The sequence below is a fragment of the Euphorbia lathyris genome, chromosome 5, assembly GCF_963576675.1.
Source record: "Euphorbia lathyris chromosome 5, ddEupLath1.1, whole genome shotgun sequence".
Lineage (NCBI taxonomy): Eukaryota > Viridiplantae > Streptophyta > Magnoliopsida > Malpighiales > Euphorbiaceae > Euphorbia > Euphorbia lathyris.
In genome coordinates, this window is record NC_088914.1 from 27,307,034 (window position 1) to 27,313,979 (window position 6,946).

At 29.5% G+C, this 6,946-nt stretch overlaps 1 long non-coding RNA gene across 1 annotated transcript; it reads right to left on the reverse strand.

Annotated features, from left to right (window-relative positions):
* Positions 1–5,309: 5,309 nt before the first annotated feature.
* LOC136228861 (uncharacterized) lies at positions 5,310–5,809 on the reverse strand. The gene is made up of 2 exons (XR_010688868.1): positions 5,690–5,809; positions 5,310–5,597 (listed from the first exon to the last, which is right to left on the reverse strand). It is a non-coding gene; the product is annotated as an uncharacterized lncRNA (long non-coding RNA).
* Between the last annotated feature and the right edge of the window lie 1,137 nt (positions 5,810–6,946).

Genomic DNA, 6,946 nt, shown 5'->3' on the forward strand with positions numbered 1-6,946 from the left:
ATTTAAGCCTGATAATGAAATTTGTTACACTCATTTCGGGCTCATTAAATCCAAATAATATTATCATTGTATAAATTAGGGCAATTTTTAAAACTGCACCATTTTTTATTTATTTATTTATCAAATGAACTTCCAACCACATAACTGTAAAGTAAACTCAGGTTGAAATTCAAACCTTGTGCTACTGAAAATATAAATTCAATAAATTTCCTGACTGTTAAAAGTCAGGTTAATTTAGTGGAATGAAATTGTAAATCTGAATTAGCCAACATTTAGATTTCTACTGCCTTAATCAATCTATTGATAACAATAGGTATTTCAGAATATCTAGGCAACATTTTTCTTTTATTTCAGCAATATCCATTCCTGTTAAAAGTTCTTTATAATAATATGATTTTTGGTTTAAAAATACTAAAAGATATTTTTTTTTTATTAAAGATTGGTTAGCGAGAAAGGGTAAGCGGCGAACATCTCAACTATGCTGGCACTCCCACCACAGATCCAAAAAAGCCCCGAGCCAAATTTATTAAAAGACTAAATAAATGTCATAATACAAAAAGAATAAAGAATAAAAGGAAGTCAAAGAATTAGGAAAAGCGATAAACGCAACATCCTACACGATCATGAAAAAAGACCGATCCACAAAAATCCGGGACAACATCCCACCAAGTCGATGTTGTTGCCGTCCGCACATAATTTGCAAGCGAGTGCGCAACATGATTTCCTTCACGAAAAATATGAGACACCACAAAAGCCACATGATCGATCTGATTTAAACAAATCATTTTTGTCTAAGCAACCAAGGAACCGAACAAGATTTAGATTTGAACATCTGCACAACATACATTGAGTCGCTTTCAAACCAAATTTTCCGTCAACTTTGCTGATAAACAGCAGATAGTTCAGCAAGATAAACAAAGGAACTTTCAATCGGAAAGGCAAACGCACCAAGACACATGCCAGTATGCGAGCCATAAATACCTCCGCAACTAGAGGACCAAAAATACTAAAATATATTAATTTTTCGCATATTAATAACTTAAAAGTTATCCGGAACTAATTCTGTCTGAAAGTGTTGACGGACTAGTCAGTCAAAAAGTGCATCAATAACTTGATGGAATATATAGAATATATTTCTACCCAAATATCACGTTAGAACAATGGTGGCTATATTGTTTCGAACAATGGCTATATTTTTTTATGTTGTGCCAAAAAAATCTTTGTTAATTAAAATAATGGATCAGAGTTATATATCAATGATGGGTTCCACTATCATGACTTTAGACTGAATTAATGAAAATTGGGTAAGTGAAGGGCTTGATTGCTTATTGAAGTAGAATAAAGGGTTAATTTATTTTCATCCTATAGTTTAGGGTCAAGTTGACTTTATGCTTTAATTATGTTGCTGTTTGTTTTCAATTTTCAGAAGACAAGAAAAAAAAACGTTTAGTAAAAATTTAAAAAAACTGTTTTTTACAGAAAAATCAACTAACATCTATTATTTATCAAACAGCAAACAGCTAACAGTAGCAACAAACAACAAACTAGAATAGGTGAAACAAACAATCTTAATTTTTTTAAGGGGAAAGTTCAAATAAAACCCTTGTGGTTTCACTAATTTTCAGATAAAGGACTGTGGTTTACTTTTTATCAAAACGAGGACCGAGGTTTCGCACTTTTAATAATGATATTAAAACTATCTTTAACGACCTGAAAATGAAAATTTTCAAGAATTAAAGTTGTTCAATGTCATATTTTCTATGGAACTATATTTTCGATTTTAGAAAATCATCTTTTTTAGAACTTTCTCTCTCTAAACATTAACTTTCTCTCTCTTTACCAAACATCATCTAAATAATCTCGAAATAAAAAAGTTGAAGAATTAAAGTTGCTTAGAATATTAGTAGTTCTTAAAATATGTCATTTTTGAAGTTGTTAAGGGTGATTTTAATAGTATCAATCGAAAAAGTCCTTATTTTGCTAAAGTTGAAAACATCAGTCCTCGTTTTGACAAAAAGTAAATCAGTCCTTTATCTGAAAATTAGTGAAACCACAAGGGTTTTATTTGAACTTTACCTTTTTTTAATGTCAAATGGATGTCATTTAAGTTTTTTTTTTTTTATCAAGATGAATAAAATATTTATTAAATTATGAAATTACTAATTTATCCTTAATACGTTTCTTTAAAACTCTACTTTCTATACCAAATTTTTTTTCTTAATTATTATTCATTGATTAGAATTATTTGCATTAATTATTCAACCTCTCTCTTCATAAATAATTAGAGAATAAATTGTCAAAAGTGCATTAATAATAGGGTAAATTTCAAACAAAACCCTTATGGTTTCACTAATTTTCAGATAAAGGACTGTGGTTTAATTTTTGTCAAAATGAGGACTGAGGTTTTCAACTTTAGCAAAATAAGGATTTTTTTTATTGATACTATTAAAATCACCATTGACGACTTCAAAAATGACATATTTTTAGAACAACTAATATTCTAAGCAACTTTAATTCTTCAATTTTTTTTTATTTCAAGATTATTTAGATGATGTTTGGTAAAGAGAGAGAAAGTTAATGTTTAGAGAGAGAAAGTTCAAAAAAAGATGATTTTCTAAAATCGAAAATGTAGTTCCATAGAAAATATGACATTGAACAACTTTAATTCTTGAAAATTTTCATTTTCAGGTCGTTAAATATAGTTTTAATAGCATTATTAAAAATGTGAAACCTTAATCCTCGTTTTGACAAAAAGTAAACCATAGTCCTTTATCTCAAAATTAGTGAAACCACAGAGGATTTATTTAAAATTTACCCTTAATAATATAAAACCGCATATAAAAATCAAATTGAAAATCCTAGAACTACATTTATTTAGACTTGTTAGCGATATTTTTGAAATATCCCAATTTTCAATCTTGATACGCATTTGCGGCGATTAAAAATGGTAAAAATAATGCGGGCGTGCCAGAGAAGCTAATTCTCAAAGGATAAAATGGTAATTGAATACAGTAAATAAATAAAATGCGCCTAAATTACTTGAATTCTAAACGAAAAGCGATTGACGACCGTCACAAGGACTGAAAATAAAAACAACGGTCTTGGGCCCCGACGTTACTTGACAGGTCGGTCGGAAAAACAATTTTTAAATAGAAATACCAAAAGTAAAGTAATAAAACGACACAAAAATATAATTTTTTTAATTTTCTTTTATATTTTTATTGATTTTGTAAATATTTTTCAATGTTCTTTTGTGTTACACATAATAATAAAGCATGAAAATTACAACTTAAAAAGAAATAATAACTTTAAAGCTAGAAATATAAATAAGTCATGAAAAAAATATATATACGGGATGAAATAAAATTAAAACAATCTCTTTGATGTCGTTGGGATGAGCGAAATTAAGGATTGGAACTCCGGAAAATCGGCTCGGGGGCTCTTGTGTTGTCCGGGTAATTCTGGGTGAATTCGGCGCAGTTCGGAGAGTTCAGAGACTTGAGCAGAAATTTACCAACAAGCTAATAAATAATCTCCACTTTGTGGAACAAAAACAGTGATTTCGTGGGACTTTCGGGCTCAATTTCGGGAGCTGTAGAGGTCGGATTATAGCGAAACAAATGCTAGTATTTAAAGTTAGTGTGCGAAGGAAGGGTTTAGAACTAGAATTTCAGAAAAAGATCGAGTAAATGAGTTGGAATAAATTATTGAAAATGGGGTGACAGAATAATTGTTTGATGGTTGAAAACCCAAAAGCCTGATTCTGTTTCGTGGAGGGTACTTTATGGACGATTAAGAATGCTATAAGGGGTCGTTTTTTATGAAATAAAAATTAATAATTGAAGAATTGATGTCAATAAAGAGATTAAAATTAATTTAGGTTAAAATGATCAGACTCTAAATAAAATTTGGAATACGGCTCACCAGAAAAGTTGTTTGATGAATTTTTCAATGGTGAAAAACTCAAAAGCTTGTTTCTGGGTCTTTTTAATTGATTGATATCAATAAAAAGTTTCTAAACATGACTTGGAATAGGTGTGTAAACTAAGAATGACTCGAAAATGGGGTTTCGGTGATCTTGGTTTCACGGAAAATGCTTGGAGCCTTGAAGAATATAACAATGGTGGAATTTCATTTAGACTAAGAAAGCTTGAACCGAGGATTGGGTAACGATTTTACTGACTTAACTAAGATATTGCAAAAAACGATTTGAGAATTGGTTGATTAAACAAAGAGAATTTCGGATTTGAAGTCTCTGACAATTTGAAGCTTTTCTGAAGAACTAGAGATTGAAGAACTAATTCTGGAATGAAAGAGTTGAGCTCTATTTATAGAATTTTGAGTAACAAATCTCAGGTTAGTGGCCCTTAAACTTCTCATCTCATTACCTTCCCATAAGTTGAAGAAAGAAAATGACTGAGTTGGGAGTTGGAAAAATGGAGGTAACGCCGTAAAATACGTTCCTCAAATAGGTAGACATGTTCAAACCCGTTTTTCAGCACTGCTTCTCTTTGAAAAATTCTATCGAGTTCGTTTTAGCTCCGTTTTGCTCCATTTTTTACATTCCGGAAGGCTAACATCCCGAGCTTTCTGAAAAAAATAATAACTGTCCGATATCTTGCTGTTTCGGGGTCCGTTTTCGTCATCAAAGTTGCTGGATGGGTTACTGAAAAAATGGTGCAAATTTGCACCTGATTTTTATTAGTTCTTTTTCTTTTCTTTTTATTTCTGTTTTCTTTTTTTATAATAATCTTTTGATATTATTTTTTATTATTTTTATCATATTTTTATTTTGTTGCAAAATGAATTTAATTAAAATAAAATAACTATAGAGTAAAAATTATAACCTATGTTAAAACACAAAAAATTAAATTAGCCCTCAACAAGACCGAATGAAGTATTCCTAACTCCGCCACTCTAAATACGCGTATATTTTTTTGGGTTAGTCTTTGAACTTTAAATTGCCATCTACATATAGATTTATCCGACAATATATAGACATCTTCATATGTCCATTGACCTGTCCAACCTGTCCAAGTCCGTCCTTCATAGGTTGGGTTTGGACATTTGTGTCAGCCCAGTCAAACTATACAAACCGGATCGAAATGTAGTGCAACCTAAGTGGCTTTGACAGTATAATTTTGTGTAAAACCTGGTTAGCCCAACCCTAATCCGGTCCTCCCAACCCTGAAAGGTCTAGGACAACACAATAGGACTTTTGGAATCTGTTGGGCAAACAACAAAAATGTATAGTATAAAGCTTGAAGGAATATCATAATTTTACTACGCAATAAAATAGAAACACGAAATATAGAATTTGACTGTGATAGATAATTAAATATTATTGAAGTCAATACAATAACCACTTGAAGAAACTCCAGATGAATCTCCAGTTTATTTCAATATTTAAATAGGGAATATCATAAAGTAATTTTAGAGATTGCAAAAGCAGATGTTGTCATTGCCACTCAATTGGCACAATCCAGTAACTTGAGTACCATAAACATCATGGCAATGTTGATTGCAATCTGGATAATTTGCACACGGTCCTTGATACACCAACCTCCCTTTTTCAATCGATTCTGCATTTATTTTTCCTACAATATATAATTCATTTTCGTTAGCAAAACATAACGTAATTCTTATACAGAAATAAAAGTAAAAAAAAAAAAAAAAATTAAATTGTTACCTGCACTTAGAAGCATGAAAATGCAGAAAAATGCAAAGAAATATTTTGCAGCAGAAGAAGACATTTTGATGATGGTGTCAATAATTTTTAATTGCTGAATTCTCTGTTTTCTATTATGTTTTATGATGATGGTAGAGCACATATTTATATACTTTTTATGCTGAAGAGTATGCAGTTGGAAATAAATGATAAAGATTTGAAATGTGATTCTTTTTTTAAGACATTGCTATATATAATTGGATATGATTTTCTTGTAACTTTCCTTAAAATTTATTGGTTTTGCAAATCATTTTCAAGAATTAGTTTAATTTATAGTGAAATACATAAATGAGGCAGATTTTGCAGCCATTTTAGAGAGGATTTGGTAGCCATATTTTGAATGGTTGAAATGGAAATGAAATCTGATGAAGGTATGAGAATGGGGTTTTATTATTGGGTCAAATACATGAATATCATAATTAAGTACAAAATTATAACTATATATTATGATTTTACACCATAATTTAAAAATTGTAGACTCAAATTCATAAATCATAAACCCAAAAAAAAAATATTATAGACTTCTAATTTATAAATTTCATACCTTAAAATATATTAAAAGTACTGATTTTACTAGTTTGACGTAATCTATAATTATGACTTGACATAGTTGTAAATAGTTTTCAAAAGATGAATTTATGAATTTTTGGATAAATTACATCTATGGCCCCCTAAACTTTACTTCTAATTTCATTATGGTCATTGTGCTTCGAAAATGGACAGTGTGACCCTTAAAACATTTTTACTTTACTAACAATATGATCAATTTTACCATTTGAGAAAATTGTCCATTTTAATAGCAACTAACCTGTGATTATAAAGCTATGAAGATGACATTTTAAACAACTTTAATTTTAGAATTTTTGGATTTTGAGACTATTTGAGTATTATTTAGTTAGGAGAATCAAATGGTTTTGTTAGAAAGAGAAATGGTTTTGAGATTTGAATATTCTATGATGATTGAAAAATAAAAAATGGTATTTCCACTAGAAATGTAGTTATTAACAAATTTATTTTTTAAAATTTTTTCATTTTGATGTCATCATCAGTAATTTGATTTGGTCAACGAGAAAAATGATTATTATTATATGGTAGTAAAGTGCAAAGTTGATATTGTTTGGTCGACTTTGAAGTTTAGAAGTTATAAGGAAACTAAAAACATTTTTCAAAGACTATTGGTGTAATAGGTGTCATTATACAATATATTTTATTTTATTT